Source organism: Periplaneta americana, chromosome 14, assembly GCF_040183065.1.
Source record: "Periplaneta americana isolate PAMFEO1 chromosome 14, P.americana_PAMFEO1_priV1, whole genome shotgun sequence".
Taxonomy (NCBI): domain Eukaryota; kingdom Metazoa; phylum Arthropoda; class Insecta; order Blattodea; family Blattidae; genus Periplaneta; species Periplaneta americana.
The window spans coordinates 66,543,381-66,559,414 of record NC_091130.1 but is presented as its reverse complement, the minus strand read 5'-3'; the positions used below and the strand labels follow the sequence as shown (position 1 = coordinate 66,559,414).

Here is a 16,034-nt window from a genome sequence, read left to right as displayed (position 1 = left end):
ACTCTCTCTCTCTCTCTCTCTCTTGTTCACTCAGTCACACAATGTTGTTTTATATTTCTTCTCTATCTGCTCAGAAATTTTATGCTCTCATTCCCCCCCCCACACTTCGTTGGTGTTTCAGTTTCATACGTTTTGCTTACCTAGGGTGACCAACTCTCCCATATTTTCTGGGAACTCCCATATTTGAGCTAATTTTTTTGGATCCTCCCAACTTACGTATTTTTTTATTAATTATGATCGCCAATTTTGTAATATAACCTAATAATAATAATAATAATAATAATAATAATAATAATAATAATAATAATAATAATAACTGCTAAATATATTTAGATATAAATTGACATTAATGGATTCGTAAGCTTCCCTCCCTCACTACACTTTGATTAGCAGGTAGCTAGCTCACTTACCTCCACCATGAAGATCTCACTATTAGCTAAGTGCACAAATGCATTTGATTTCACGAGATAACTAATGATCTGTAGGTTCCAATTAATATAGAAATTCTGTTCCAGTGATTTTGTAATGTTTGATGTAACTAGAGAAGGCAATTCTGTAAGTTTCCAGCCTAACCTTGACAATGCACGATAAAGGCCAATCCCTTCCTTGGTGGAGATAGCCATATGTTTGTTGTAATAACAATGCACACTTGCAGCTTTTATCTCACTCAGTTGCTTGGAGAGAGTTTCTTGAGTTGAACTCACTGTGTAAATCTTTGCCGTGTTTAAAATTGAGTATCATGCAGTAATAAAGTTCTTTACTAAGGACATTCTCCTGCGGAAATCAAAAACCATTTAGATGGGGTGTATGGTGAAGATGAACCTCGTGACGGACAGCCAGTTGAAGTGCTGTAGGGGAATTCTGTTGGTTGAATTCAAAGAGAGGAACATCACTGTCACTGCACAGTACTACTGCGGCTTCCTATACAAATTGTGAGCAGCAATTAAGGAGAAGAGACGTGGGATGCTCAGCCATGGCATTCGCCTTCTGCAGGACAATGCACCAGTGCACACAACACAAATCACGAAGGATGCTGTGAAGGCCTGTGGGTTTAAGGAGTTGGACCATCCACCCTACAGTCCAGATCTGGCACCCAGCGACTTCTACCTCTTCTCAAAACTTAAGAAAGATCTTCGAGGAAGAAAATTTTCTGATGATAATGAAATGTAAGAGGCAGTTTTAAGTCATTTTGCAGACAAAAGTTCAGATTATTTTTTCAAGGGTATAGAAATGTTAATTCAAAGATTTGTAAAGTGTGGTGAAGTAAAGAGAGACTATATTGAAAAGTGACATAGGTGTTTTTTTCTATTCCCTCAGATGTTGATCACCCTAACTTATACCTACCTACACACTATAGTCAATATACTTTCTATCACTACCCTTCTATGCTCATAATATCAAGGCACACCCATGATTTTCTCTGCCAATTTCATTTCACCATAACTCCATTACCTTTGTGTCATCTCATCGTCCCTGAATAGTTTCTACAGTATGAAAGAGACTTAAAAAAATTATCAGTTACAACTACAATGGCTGCTCATAGCTAAAAGAGAGAAATAATGAACCAATACAGATGTATTATATTATAATAAATACCTCACTGGCCTGTGAGTTTACAAGCTGTTGTAATGGAGCATCAGAACTTTCACATTGTAGTTTGAAGTTGAACAAATCGTTTACTTGAACACAATGTTCACACACCTGAGCAGGTAGGCCATCACCAGCACACATCTGAAAGACGAAGTATTTATCTTTATTCTCTTGTTCATGGTCTTCAAGGTTCAGTTCCAAATAATAATTTTTTGGCTCAATATGCTAGAAATTTTATTTATGTTAATTTTTTAAGTATTATTTCTAACACTATCACAATACTATTATTGCTACCACCACCACCACTACAGTATTATCATTAGTTTTCACTTTTAGCCTGGGGTTTTACTCAAAGCAATTACCAGTAATATTATTAACGAAGTTAAAATACATCCATCAGTTTAAAAGATTTTATAATATTTTGGCATAAATATCTTTAAGTAAGGCATGATTACGTCGTTAATTAAACTGCAATTTAAAATTGGTTAAAAATCTGAAATCTTGTTGTAGGCTCGGATACATTAATAAAATGAAAAATTTACATTATTATTCGATAAAATCAATGTAATGTGGTAGGTAACTTACTTATGACTTCATTATATGCCACATAATGTGTTAAAATTTCTACATTAAACATTTTTCTCTCAATAGATGTACTTTTTTTAATTGGTTACCTATTTAACGATACTATATCAACGACTAGGTTATTTAGCGTCCATGAATTGATGATAGTGAGATGATATTTGGCGATATGAGGCCGAGAATTCGCCATAGATTACCTGACATTTGCCTTATGTTGGGGAAAACCTCGGAAAAACCCCAACCAGGTAATCAGTCAAAACGGGAATTGAACCCATGCCCAAGCGCAGCTCTGAATCAGAAGACAAGCACTTCTGCCTAAATTTAGTGTCACTACAATGTGTCATAAAAACAACTCTTCCACATTAAATAGCAGGCATTTTTATCTTCTCTGTTTATAGGATTATTACCATAGACTGTGTTATTACTGTAATACTGGTGTCAAGCAAGTAGGAGGAACTGAGATGGAAACTATGAGATTCAGAAAACAGAAGAAGGTTTATAATAGTAGCTACTGTATTTCTTTTGGTTGTTAATGGTAATGTGCTGTAAAATGCTTCCATTCGATTGACTATTACTTTTGCTGTTCATTACCTTAAATATCAAGAAAGTGCTATTTGTTATACATTTAAAACATATAAGAATTAATCTGATAAATTAGGTAGCTTACTTAGAAATACAGAAACTGAATTTGTCAGTTTCACTTCACACACGCAATTGCCAGCAATGCAGGATAGGCACTTCTGTCTCATGATAAAGTGTAAAATCTTAGCATAATAGTTTTACTTATATTATCAGCAATATATTTACAGAATCTGAATGGTTAATATCGCAGTATGCATTTTGACAACTAGTGACCATAACCTATCACCATCAAGTAAAATAATCTTTTAGCGTGGTGGAAGGTGAAAGTGAATGTTTAGGAGGTACACAGTTGCAGAATACTTTGGATGACGATGTAGTTCAGGAGGTACTAAAAATGGACAGATTTGAGGCAGTATTCTCTTCAGATAGAGAAAGAACTTAAAGTAGTTGAGAACAAGTCCATGAAGGATTACATTAAAGAAAGCCAAAATATTGCCAGCCTTCACAACAAAATTGCTGCTTGTGATAGTATTTTGGAGGTAATAAAGTGAGATACTTATTTGAACAAAAAACCTTCGTTTACTGTCGGATAAACTTCGCAGCTCCTGTAACACTAGAAAAGTAACTGCAAAGTTGTATGTGATAAATAATTAAGCCTAATGGTTCTATTTCTACTGCCAGGCGCGCAAAAGGAGTCATTTTATTCACCCCTAAGGTCGCAGGAAGCGTTCACCATAATCAAATGAGCGAATTTATATTTTTGATCCAGAGAAGTCTGGTTGGTGAGTTGGTATAGCGCTGGCCTTCTATGCCCAAGGTTGCGGGTTCGATCCCGGGCCAGGTCGATGGCATTTAAGTGTGCTTAAATGCGACAGCTCATGTCAGTAGATTTACTGGCATGTAAAAGAACTCCTGCGGGGACAAAATTCCGGCACGTCCGGCGACGCTGATATAACCTATGCAGTTGTGAGCGTCGTTAAATAAAACATAACATTTTCCAGGGAAGTGCTCTTCTTTTACGAAAACATCTTCTTTTTTTCGGGTATTTTTCGTGGACAAAAAAAAAGGTCTACAAAAGAAATTGATTAAAATTACAGTAGCATATTGACTTATATGTCGATAATATATCACGTGTTTGATCGATTATTCAACACTTAACTCAACACTGTACTAAGATAAATTATATTCAAAAGTTTGTTATGCTTCTGGGGATGCTTCTTGCGCCTCAATGGTGGAAAAAAGAGAAGCATCAACAAGTTTGCGCCTCTGTTGGTAGAAAAGAGAAACACGGAATGCGCATTGAGTTTTTTTTTATTCACTGCCAAGATCACAGGAAGCATTCACCATAATCAAATGAAGGAATTTATATTTTTGGTCCAGAGAAATAGGCTACTCTTAATTTACGAAAACACTTTTTTTTTTTTTCGGGTATTTTCCCTAGACAAAAAATGTATAAAATGGAAGTATGTCTTGAAATTTCGTGTTGTAAATATTGTAAAAGTTTATTAAAAAAACAATGCATCAGTGAGAGGACTTAAAGCAAAATTTGTCTACCAATTGTTTATGTCAAAATTCAACTCTCTCAGCTATTAATGCTTATCTTTTGTACTGTATAATTTTATTAATGTTGGATAACTTTACAATTCAAAACATAATTAAATAATTTCATATTAATGCAGTTTATAAGAGTAACGAGAAACTTTACCACTTAATGTGTGCGGGGATCTTATATTTGAAAAAAAATATGTTGAAATGTCTCAGAGGATGGAATCGTTACTGAGTTTCCAATCAGATCTGGGGAGTATAAGCAGCGAAATTCTTTACCTACAGTGGAAATCAGTATCCATGAGTCAGCAGTTACATAATCGCCAAGCAGTTCGTGGTTAACTCAGTCAGTTCATTGATGATATGGCTGTTTTGGATGGTCTCATTTCGTATGTAATATACTTGTATATTTATGCAAAAAGGGAAAATATCAGGTAAAATTGTAGTATGTGATTTCAAGTGTTCAACAATCCTATAAGCCTATTTTACTAAGGGCGGGTGTCCATTTTTTTATATTCGGATTCTTAATGATTCTTAATAAGAAAAGGCTGCTTTATGAGATCACAAATGCTGTTAGTTCAACTTCCAGTAGATCATGAGAATCTGTTTGTACAGACCCAAAAACTGAATTTTCGAAGTTTCAGTCATAACATACTGTGCATGCTCAGTATTGTATTGTATTTATTTACATTTCATGGTATTCGTACATTGCTTCACAACTAGAATACGGACATGTCAAATGAAAAAGAAAAAATCTTAATAGTAATATAAAGTCTTAATTATTATAGTCACAGTTTAGTTGAAATATATACAGAAGAGTTTTACAATATAGTCTACTAGTACAACACAAAGTTTTAGTATTAATACTTAATACAACACAGAAATATTCATGAAGCATTGTTGAATGTCATGATTTCACCTACAGAATAGAAGGCGTGAGAAATTTGTACTTATTTAATTTTACCCTAAATAATCTTATGTTTTGTAGTTTCATTTTTTAAATCCATAGGGAGGCTATTAAAAATGTTTATTGCCATATAACGCACTCCTTTTTGATAGCATGATAGACTTGCCGATGGAGTATGAAAGTCATTTTGTCATTTTTTTTTTTACGCATATTTATACTATGAACTGTTGAATTAGTTACAAAATTTTCACAATTACATACGAGGAGGTCTGAGTTCGTTGACCCCTTACATGAGTATTACGAAAAGAAGGAAGGGGTGTGTTTGCAGCATTGTTGCCGGACTGCTGTAACTTCCAACTTAATTTCCAAATTAGCCATGCATTTAATCATAAAAGGTATTATAGGTCTTTTTATTAATTTGAGTATAATCTATCGTCTCTTTCAATCTGCAGTTATTTCACTTAGATAGGTAGACAATATGCCCAGTAGTATTTCCTTGGTCGTAATACTGGGAGGGGGGGGGACAAATTTTTTCTAATCACAAAATATTTTGCAACATCTTTCTGTCCATATAATAAAAAAAAAAAAGGTAAAATTCTTATGAATAAAAAAATTAGGAATATGAACTATACTTCATTGTACAACTTTTGTACTAGCTTCGACAAAATTTTGTTGTTCACAGTGGAATCTTGGATGCAGCAGTCACAGAAAAGGAATTCTTGGTGCAGCTAGAGATTCTGAACCATAAGATAAACTTCGTTAAGGAGCAGAGTTTCAAAGGTATTGTTCACGTGTTCAAGATTCATACACTTACTATATTAGTAAAATAGCAGGGCAGGGCAGAGCAGGGCATGGCAGGGCAGGGCATGGCAGGGCAGAGCATGGCAGGGCAGGGCAGGACAGGGCGTTATGCTACCTACATGACTGTAATGCTAATTTCATAGAAGCTGTACCTCCCTGGCTCGTTTTTGGCTTATATGTTTTAATACTTGCATTTGTTGGTTGTTACAGAAACCAAAGCTTGTCACGATGTGAAAGATATATTGGAAAAATTGAAGATAAAAGCATTCACGAAGATACGTGCATACCTTCTATAGCAGATATATAGATTTCGCAAACCTATGACTAACTACCAAGTGAGTGTGCTTTTTAGCTCCTTATTTCAGTTATCTTTACAATTGAGGGGTTTGGGGAAAAAACCAGGCAGCTCCAATTTGTTCCATTTTTGAGTTATTTATGCACAGAGAACAAAAAAATACGCTCTATCGTTTGGTCGAAGAACCAAGTAGTTCCAAGAATTGCATTCATGGTTACAATGCATTTTGTACCTGCCTCTTCTCTACATGCTTATTGCTTGGTGGTACGTTTTTCTTCGTTATCTCGCAAAGTACTGAATTGGAACTGCCTGGTTTTTCCCCCAAACCGCTCAATTTTGTAACCTTTTGAAGTCATTTTTTTTTATTGCGAATTAATGCTATACATGAACTTTACTTACTTACTTACTTACAAATGGCTTTTAAGGAACCCGAAGGTTCATTGCCGCCCTCACATAAGCCCGCCATCGGTCCCTATCCTGTGCAAGATTTATCCAGTCCCCATCATCATATCCCACCTCCCTCAAATCCATTTTAATATTATCCTCCCATCTACGTCTCGGCCTCCCCAAAGGTCTTTTTCCCTCCGGTCTCCCTACTAACACTCTATATGCATTCCTGGATTCGCCCATACGTGCTACATGCCCTGCCCATCGCAAACGTCTGGATTTAATGTTCCTAATTATGTCAGGTGAAGAATACAATGAGTGCAGTTCTGCGTTGTGTAACTTTATCCATTCTCGTGTAACTTCATCCCTCTTAGCCCCAAATATTTTCCTAAGCGCCTTATTCTCAAAACCCTTAACCTATGTTCCTCTCTCAGAGTGAGAGTCCAAGTTTCACAACCATACAGAACAACCGGTAATATAACTGTTTTATAAATTCTAACTTTCAGATTTTTTGACAGCAGACTAGATGATAAAAGCTTCTCAACCGAATAATAACACGCATTTCCCATATTTATTCTGTGTTTAATTTCCTCCCGAGTGTCATTTATATTTGTTACTGTTGCTCCAAGATATTTGAATTTTTTCACCTCTTCGAAAGATAAATCTCCAATTTTTATATTTCCATTTCGTACAATATTCTGGTCACGAGACATAATCATATACTTCGTCTTTCCAGGATTTACTTCCAAACCGATCGCTTTACTTGCTTCAAGTAAAATTTCCGTGTTTTCCCTAATCGTTTGTGGATTTTCTCCTAACATATTCACGTCATCGGCATAGATACATGAACTTTACAGCAATAAATTATATTTTAGTCCACGTGAAATGAAATTTAGCATGTTTATAATATATTTCTTCTGGTTTATTCCGACTTGTTAATATTTTCGAACAACTGCTGTATTAAAAGTAATTCATTTCCAAATTTGTGGATGAAATTTGCGCAGTCATCTTGTATTTCTCTGTTATTTCCCACAAATCTATGAATGTTTGATATTTCATATTTTAAAATGACAGACAGATGACATGTCAAAATGACATTTTGGTATCAGGAATACTGAATATGCAGAGCAGAACAAATACGGAGTGTCAGGTTGTCATGGCTCCTAGAAAATTTGTGTTGGTGTTTCGTTTAAAAATCCTGGTTAATAATCGTCATGAAAGTTTGTAGCTCCTGCACATTGTGTGCCATGTTAAATGGTCATAATCTCTTTCACATCACCTTTGCCACCCTTTCCACGTCTTATTTTGCAAACTTCCCTTCAATTAAATTCAGAAAGAATGATGTTTAGAGATTCTGTGCAAAAATATTTTGATTTATGTATGACATTGTGATATACCTCAATGCTATTGTTATGCTAGTTGACATTTCAGTTTCATAAAGATTTGAACGTGTGTAACACATGAACATGTTATCATTTAAAATAATGACATTAATATTTTAAGTTGCAATATTTTATTATTGAGTCATACTTTTCCAGTATCGGTATTAGGTGAGTTACTGATACTCTTCATTATTCACATGCTTCAAATCTGCACCGGTTGTAGTGAAAGAGGGTTCATTTCGATGAATCTTATTAAAAATAAGTTCAGATTCTCTGAGAGTATGAATGATCTCATGATGTGCAACGTGAATGGATAGTCACTGCAAGACTTTGATCTGACAGAAACTGTAGGTAGCTTAATTCAGGAGAAAAAAAAAAAAAACATGTTAAGATGAGATGAAAGGTCAAATTTTAAATTTCAAAATTTGTTTTTTTTTGTTCCAAATATTTACGGTATTTGGACTTTTCTGCGTAGTTTGGTACCAGTATATAATTTATTAAAAAATTACAGTTGTGTTTTTAATTACGTAATTACAGGCCATGATTGTTTGGCCAACACCTGCATAGAATTGGAATATATCAGTCCCCTAACTGCCCATTGTGCAACTCAAACCAAGAAATGGATTCGGAACACCTCAAAATCTGTGCTTCAGTGGCTGACAATGATAATATCTTTGAAAAATATTGGAGTGCAAGAGATCAAATGACTTTATTGTCAAACGCCTGGCATTATAAAATAACAACAACATTTTATGTGTCAAACTATTTTTTTTTCATTCCACATCATTGCATAAAAATATAAATATTTCTGAAACTCTATGGTATAAATAGTTGTGGTTTAGCGTGTTTTGTAGCTGAATGTTTCTTTCATGAGTTAGGGGCATTGTTGAAGACTGTAATGGCTGACTTTGTTAATTTCGGAAACAACTTTAGTGTTACGTATTTTTGAAAGTGTAAATTTTTGTAATGTTTACTTTGGCGCTTATTTTCTCGGAAGTTGAAAGTTCACAACATATGCACCTTTTTCTCGAAAGACAGTTAGATGCACGAAATTTTTATGGCTTATCTGCTGATCTTGTATTATATCTCTGCCTCTGTGCAGCGTCACAGTTCATGGGAAGGGGAAGAGATGTGGGAAAAAGTTCCCCAACACTCAGGCAAGTAGTGACCAGAGCATTGGAATGAAGGCAACTAGATATCTATTGTTCTGCTTTTAGTACTTTCATGCCCACGACCAAGATAAGCCACTTGAAACTCAATGGTCAGTCACCAGCAGAGATAAAGTACATATGTATAGTATTATATTGATTGCTGGACTCTAATTTCAGCTCATTTCTATTAAAACTTTTTTGTTAATGTATGTTAATGTAATTTAATTTTTCTTAAAATGTAGTCAGTTACGAAAAAATCATAACTTACTATTTTCATGAAGTACATTTTCTAAACAAGAACTCAGCACTTGTAAGATAATAAAGAATCAGGAGTAAAATTGTCATATACAGGGTGGAAGTGAAATACCTTGTAGATGTTCATAATGAATAGCTCATGTTGTATGTAACAAAAAAAGTGTAATACCATATTGGTGGAAAGTTCATAGTTTTCTTAGAAAAAAAAAATGTTTTTTCCCAAATGTTTAACATCCTCTTATTCGGTAACTATTGGGAGTAGGATCGTCATTTTTGGCCATATCGATAGAAAATCTAATAAAGAATCATTTATCCATCTGGCGTATTTCAATAGTGTGAACGGTTTTCGTGTAAATTTAATTTAAAAACCACTAATTTCAGGCCACTGAACAATGCGAACAGATTGCAACGTTGTAGTCAGAGAGGGAAATGGGTGCCAGTTCACATAGGGAGACAGATCTAAGTTCATTGACCCCTAACATCTATATTACGAGAAGAAAGAGCAGTTCGTTAGCAGCAATGTTGCTAGATTGCTGAAACTTCCAACTCAGTTTTCTAATTAACCATACATTTAATCACAAAACATAATATAGGTTTTCTGTTCACTTCAGTGTACCCTATCATCCCTTTCAATCTGCAGGATTATTTCACTTCCACCCTGTTTATCTATAATACTTTCTAATATAAAAGGACTTAAATATAATTAATTGAACATTGGTAACACAGGGCCTCTGATCTCAACTTAATGACCACAACAAACCTTTACTTGTATTCATTTGGCTCCTAGATTTTTGAGCCGGTACATGGATTCATAGGAAATTTATTTTGCTCTGCTGAATAGGGTCATTCCACCGTCACTGACATTACAATGTAACAACTCTCACCGCACTTTCTTAATTATACAGTTCCTGCTTTTAATTGTATATTTTCATTTGATAAAGTATTTCATTGCCCAGTAGAAAAGATGAAAATAGGTGTACAGTTACTTCAGAAATCATAATTTATTAAAAAGGAAAACAATGTTAAATATACTGTCACTCACATTACAAGACAAGGACATGTATGCAGTATATATATAGAATAATTGCAAACTTTACTCTTTTAAAAACTGGAACAATAAGGTTTTTTCTGTTGGAGATCACTCTATAATAGTGATAACTGAGTGGGAATAAAATTCCTGTAGAATATGTTTAAATTATGAAAACTCTGCTGTATTTGTGTCACTCACGTTACTTGGTCAGAATTAATTAGTAGAACAATTATTTTGAAGTGCAATTTATGCTAAGAAGACACTGAAATATATCATTAACACATTATAAAATGAAATGCAATGAAAAGATCATACAATTTCTAGTATTAAAAATATATATACAGGATGTAACAACTTTAATGTTTAGAATTTCTGGAACATGTTCTCTGACACGTTCTACGTTGATTAAACCTAACATACTTTTATCCGAAATTGAGAGGTTACAGAGATAACAGAGCTGGAAAAAATAGAACTTCTTGCAGCTCCAAGCATTATACCGTTTATACAAGGCCTATTTTATGGCATTACTAAGCAGAGATACATAAGAAACATTTGAAAAGCAGTGAATGAAGGAAATTTTACTTTTAAGAGAAATTAAATTAAAATTGTTTAGGTTGCTAAGGAAACGAAACAGACAACAGTTTAAAATAACAGTTGTGGGAAAAATAAACCGTATTGTGACTAGTCTTTTTATAGAGTTTTGACCATTAAAACTTGCCTTTTGTGTACACACATCAGGAATACGCCGACATAGTTTATGTGTATGGACTGTGTGATAGCAATGCAACAGCAGCTGTTTTGGCATATCAAGCACGGTTCCCAAATCGTAGGATTCCTAGTGCACAGGTATTTTCACGTGCCTATTGGCTAATTTCACAGTCTGGTCAACTTCCAAGCGCTTGTGTGAAGAAGGAGAATGCACAACGACAAGAACAGGCACAGGTACAAGACATGATTATTGATATTGTAGACGAAAATCCATGGTTAAGTACACGGAGGATTGCTGCACAGCTCGATGTAAATCATATGAAGGTATGGACACTACATAAGGAATGTTTGTATCCGTATCACGACCAAGGAGTACAGCATCTTGAGCCACAAGATTTGGCTCCTCGTGTGAATTTATGTAACTGGTTAAAGATTGAACCACAATTGGTTGCAAAGATTTTGTTCACTGATGAGGCTACATTCACCAGAAATGACAAAACTGATTTTCGAAATAGTCATACATGGGCATATGAAAACCTGAATGCAATAAGAGAAAGACATTTTGAACGTCGATTTTCTATTAACGTGTGGTCTGGTATGCTAAACGACAGACTTATAGACCCATTCCTCTTCGATCACAATGTAACAGGAGAAGTTTATGAATTATTTTTACGAAATGAACTACCAGATTTGCTGGAAGATGTTCCGTTGGCTGTGAAACATGACATGTACTTCCAACATGATGGTCATCCTGCTCACTTCTCTCTCCGTGTGCGAAACTTTTTGAATGAACATTTTTTTCAATTGCTGGATAGGTCGTGGTGGTCCTCAGGCATGGCCTCCAAGGTCACCTTATTTAACGCCTTTGGATTATTACCTGTGGGGTGATATGAAAAGAATGGTGTATGCAACAGAAGTTGACACACGTGAACAGTTGCGAAACAGAATCATTGCTGCTTCTGAATTAATAAAGAACAGCCCTCATACCATTCAATCAGCCACAAATGGACTTCTGCGTAGAGCCGAGAACTGTATTGCCTCTCATGGAGGACATTTCGAGCAGAGACAGAATTAATTACATTTTCCGCAAGAAGTACAGTGTTTGGAATCTTAAGGACTTTTTTTTCAACTTTGCACTGCTTCTTTCATACTCACAAGTAGATGATATTAAAATGTAATATGATAATATTAAAAATAATGACATAGACATGTCACTTTCGGAAATTGGTGTTACTTCTTTCAGTATTCAGCGATAAAATTAAACTAAAAAATTTAACTTTGGGGTATAAATACTCCAAACCTATAGAACTTTGGATATAGGTATGTTAGGTTTAATCAACGTAGAACGTGTCTGGGAACATGTTCCAGAAATTCTAAACATTAAAGTTGTTACACCTTGTATAATGTCACCTTAGTATAAAGTTACCAATTATATTGTATAACTCAGGGCTTTAGAGAAGCCAAATCTTAAAAGACTTTACTTATATCATTATATAAGATAAGAAACTACCGACCTTAAAATCACTGAAATTCGCATGAAAGAAAACAGCAATTGATGATTAGGTTTATTTTGAAACTAAGTTTCATAAGGAAAACAGTTTCCCACCAAAATATTCTTGTAAATAGGAAATACATGGTGTACGCAATGGTTACAATAAAATTTCCACCTCATCTTGTAATTTTAAAATTTTGATGAAATGTCCCACATCTCATGGAGTGACCCAATACTTGTATTTCCGTAAAACTAAGGAATTAGATTGTTTTACAGCATCACAATATATCTCTTTGTTCTTAGTATATTGAGAAGGTAAAATGCTTGTTTAAACAGCCAGAAATGACGAGCTAATTCACTAGAAACGCCTCAAATCTCGTATGAATTATGTTTGTTTGACAGGTTCTTTTATGAGTTCATACTCTCAAATGAAAGAAGTGTAGCACAAGAAGTGTGCCACGAGTATGTAGACACTATGAGCAAGATGTATTACTCATATTTTAAATCGTACTCATCGAGACTAGCTAAACTTCGCTATGAGGAAGCAGCAACCAAAGATGATCTGATGAGAATTGAGGACATCGGAGCATTCCGAGGTAGTGTCCTCTTCTATAAGACACCACTGAAGCATAAGAGTACTGTCTTCACTATTGGCAGCCGTGGTGATGTGTTGAGTGCATAACTGGAAGCCCCTGTTATTGTGTCCCATGCTGCTCATAAGTCAGAACAGAGGGTGAGTTTTGACTACACTTACAAGTATTAGAAAGTTCATTGTTAACAAGATGGTATAGTGCAAATCTAGCTTTCAGGTAAAGCTCCCTGTGAAGCAGACTAGAATAAATTCAAGGGAAAAATTGTTCTTCGGCCGGGTATCGATCCCAGGACTTTTGCTTAGTGTACCAATGTTATACCAACTGAGCTACCCAGGAACTTTACCCGACACTGTCTCAATTTTTGCACTAAGTCAAAGATCCCGAGATCAATACCTGGCCCCAGAACAATTTTTCCCTTGACTTTATTCAAGATGGTAGAGTGTTGGCTTCCCATATTTGGGGACACAGTTTTGAATCCTGATAAAATTTGGTGACTAATCCATGATAGTGTGATAGCTACTGTGTTTGCCCATGAATTAAGGTATTACAGGTTCAAATCTGGCCTAGTGCAATCAACTTTTAAGATGCAATAAAAATTGATCATCTTCTTTCCATGTATTAGGCTAGTGGCTCGTTGTGGTCTTATTTAATCTTTTTTTAGTGATCTTCTTAGAGATGAACTTAGGGGTCTGTGTGTCGTATATTTAGATTATGTAAAAACATCCTCGGTCAGTCCATTGCTGTGGAATAATGATTAGCATGTCTGACCGGGTTCAAATCTGGTTGGGACAAGTTACCTGGTTGGGGTTCTTTCCGGAGGTTTTCCCCCTCAACCAATTGGAGCAGAATTGCTGGGTAACTTTAGACATTGGACTTCTTCATTAATTTCAACTTCTATCATCTTTCAATAGTTTCAAGGTGACCGAGGATATACTACCACGATTTGCATACAGCTGCCATCTATCTATGAAAGCTGCAGCAGTAGTCCCAGTGGTCTCTGTCGGATCTGGGTGGTGTGTAGTGGAATCAGTAGATGGCACTAAATAGTGAATCACGATACCTACTGTATTGCGACCTTCAGGTCAAATAGGATGCAGCAGGATGTAGTAACGACAGATGGCATCGATCTGAGGAGGCTGCAGAACTCTCAGGGGGACAGAAGGACATTCTTGGTTGACCACCTGGACTCTGTCGGACCTGGGTGTTGTGTAGCTGAATTCATAGATAGCACCAAACAGTGAATCACGATACTTAAAGGAATGCGATCCTGTGGACTTCAACAGTCATTCTTATCGAAGGAGGTCAGCTTAGCACAATAAGCCCCAGGTTGCAGTCCAAGACTTCAGGGGAAAAGGGAAAAGGGAAAAAGAACCCTTGCTCATTGCAAAATTATTAGCTATTATCTGTTCGTTATAAGAATGATTGTTCGCCAACAACTCTCTTCCTCCTCCTTCAAGTGCGATAAGAAAAAAATTGTGAAAACAATGATTCTATTATCTGCTATTACTACTTATTCAGAAAACATAACACATTAATGCTCATTGTGCCAGTAGTATGTCACACTGGCTGCATGGGGTGCATATTTTTGCAATGAATTGTAAACTCATTCCCAGCCATCGCTAATGAAATTGTCTTGACAACTGAAGTTAATTATAACTAAAATAAAACATTGCTGTTTGTAATCAGCAAATTCAGAGGAACTAAATGCGAAAACAATAAATATTCAGGATAATAGCAAGAGATTAATAATAATAATAATAATAATAATAATAATAATAATAATAATAATAATTTATTTTATTTTATCTGGCAGAGTTAAGGCTTTAAGACCTCTTTCATTCAACCAGATCTACAATTAATACAAATTCATAAGAATAGATACCAGAAGAGTATTTTCCTAGTTGTCTGTAAGAATATAAAACATATGTAGCACTAAAACATGGTAAAAATTGAAGTATTTATATATGGAATAGATATGAAATTAAATACTGGTTTTTGCAAAGATACTTTTGATTTCTTCAAGTTCATTAGAGGTGTATTGAACAAATTTTCGAATGCAAGATATTTTCAAAATATTTCGCAGTGAGTAATACTGCTTGGTTGACAATGCTTGCCGTGAGTACCTCTTCTTGGCCGAGTTCTTCATAGTACAAGGGCCACAAGCCCCAGAGCTCTTTAATCAGATCCTGGGGAAAACACTGAATCTTTTAGTGGTAAGATTCTTACAAACTATTATTTTGTTGCTGAATTTTGTTACAAAATGTTGTATTATATAAAATGTACTGTTGACAATTACTGAATCCATCTTTTAAATATTTACTTTTGTACTGGAAGCTGGCCATTTGCTTCCTGGCAAATTAATCTTACCTGATCGTAGTAGGGCTAATAATTGTCAGTGGAACAGAGTTTACTATGTTTCTGCATAATATGATTAAAAAACAAAACATACAAATTATTTGACTAATGGCAATGTTTATCAACCTCAGTTAAAAACGTAGTAACCATAGGTTATGAAATTATGGTTAAAAGTAACCGGAGTTAAAGTGTAATTTTGGTGCACCATTTATAATCACTGGTTACTTACATATGGTTAGCTGAAATATCATTTAATTAGGGCAAAGTCTGTGATGATCATAGATCACACACATGTTCCTATAAAGTGACGAAAGCAAAGCATCCATTCCTCTGCAAAGATGATAGTCAACGTCTAAAAATGACTGTGCTTACTCCATTC

At 35.1% G+C, this 16,034-nt stretch overlaps 1 pseudogene; it reads left to right on the top strand.

Moving 5' to 3' along the window:
* LOC138713004 (vacuolar protein sorting-associated protein 52 homolog) overlaps positions 1-16,034 on the top strand; it is a 107,138-nt pseudogene that overhangs the window by 37,015 nt on the left and 54,089 nt on the right.